The 1,546-nt window shown below is 35.4% G+C and overlaps 1 non-coding gene across 1 annotated transcript; it reads left to right on the top strand.

The window, feature by feature from the left end:
* Nucleotides 1–206: 206 nt before the first annotated feature.
* On the top strand, nucleotides 207–328 carry LOC130456013 (U6atac minor spliceosomal RNA). The gene has a single exon (XR_008914298.1). It is a non-coding gene; the product is annotated as a U6atac minor spliceosomal RNA (small nuclear RNA).
* Nucleotides 329–1,546: the final 1,218 nt, after the last annotated feature.

Here is a 1,546-nt window from a genome sequence, read left to right as displayed (position 1 = left end):
GGAACTGTCTTATGAGACTACTGGGAAAACCAAATGGAGAAAATATGTGGTACTAGGCTGGTAATTTACTAAGTAGAATTTGGCCAACAGATGGTATAAAAGAAAATACTATAAGAAAGGAATGGTAAATAGATTCCAATAGGCAGTTAGTCTGATTAGTGAACCTGGTCCTATAGGAAGTCTATATTGCTACAACATCAGATTCTATGTTGTGTGAAATGAGAGGTTAGCACTCTCCTTGAGAAGGATGTAAGAGGTCCTAGTGGCCTTTAGAACACATATACAATTAAAACATTGCCACCTACTCTGGAGCATCTAACCCATTTGAAGATATTGTTTATTACTCCTAAGAACTTTAATCATTATTAGGGCAGTCAGAACAAGTTTACAAAGACTGATAGAACAGGTTTGAATTAACTTTGATGGGATAATATCCAAGAAATAAAATTAAATGGTAAAAAAAGAGAGATGGAAGAAGGGAGAAGGGAGGTAGGATAAGGTAATTGTCATAAATAAAAGAGGTACAAAAGAGTTAATACACTGAAAGGAGTAAATAAGATTGGTAGGCAATGTTTGAACCTTACTCTCATTGAAATTAACTCAAAGAGGAAATAATATGCACCCTCATTTGGATATAGATATCTATCATACTCTTCAGCAAAGTAGGAAGAAAGGGGAATCTATTAATAGAGAGACAGAGAGGGTGGTTTGGGAGAGGGGTGGTCAGAAGCAAAACAATTTTCAGGAGAAACAGAGTGAAAGGAGAGAGAGAGAGAGAAAGACAGAGAGACAGAGAGAGAGACAGAGACAGAGACAAAGATAGAGAGACAGAGAGAGAGAGAGAGAGAGAGAGAGAAAGAAAGGAGAGGAGAGGAGAGGAGAAACAGAGACAGTGATAGAGGGAGAGAGAGAGAATAAAGAGGGAGGAAATAAGATGGAGAGAAATATAGAGTTAGTAATCATAACTGTAAATGTGAATGGGATGAACTCATCCATAAGTCATCAGTCATTCCCTATTTGATAAATAATCAAATTACATTTACAAAGACAACGAAATCAAACCTAATTACAATCATTTGAAAAAATGCCCTAAATTACTCAGAGAAATGCAAATTAAAACAACTCTGAGGTGCCACTTCACACTCATTAGATTGGCTAGTATGGCAGAAAAGGGAAATGGCAATTATTAGAAGACATATAGGAAATTTGGGACATTAATGTGGTCCAACCATTCTGAAGAACAATTTGTATTTGTTCCCAAAGGATAAACTGTGCATATCACTTGAACCAATGATATAACTACTAGGTTTTTATCCTGAAGAGATCAAAAGGGGAGAGAGGAATGACCTAAATGTATAGAAGCATTAAGAACAGCTCTCTTTGAAGTAGCAAAAAGAAAAATTAGAAATTGAAAGGATACCAATCAACTGGGGAGTGGCTGAACAATTTGTGTTATATGATTTTGATGGAATACTATTGTGGCATAAAAAATGACAAACAGGATGCTTTCAGAAAAATCTAAAAAGATTTATATGAACTTGTTCAA

The sequence above is a fragment of the Monodelphis domestica genome, chromosome 8, assembly GCF_027887165.1.
Source record: "Monodelphis domestica isolate mMonDom1 chromosome 8, mMonDom1.pri, whole genome shotgun sequence".
NCBI lineage: Eukaryota > Metazoa > Chordata > Mammalia > Didelphimorphia > Didelphidae > Monodelphis > Monodelphis domestica.
Note: the sequence above shows the minus strand (reverse complement) of the source record. Positions and strands in the feature narration are given on the sequence as shown.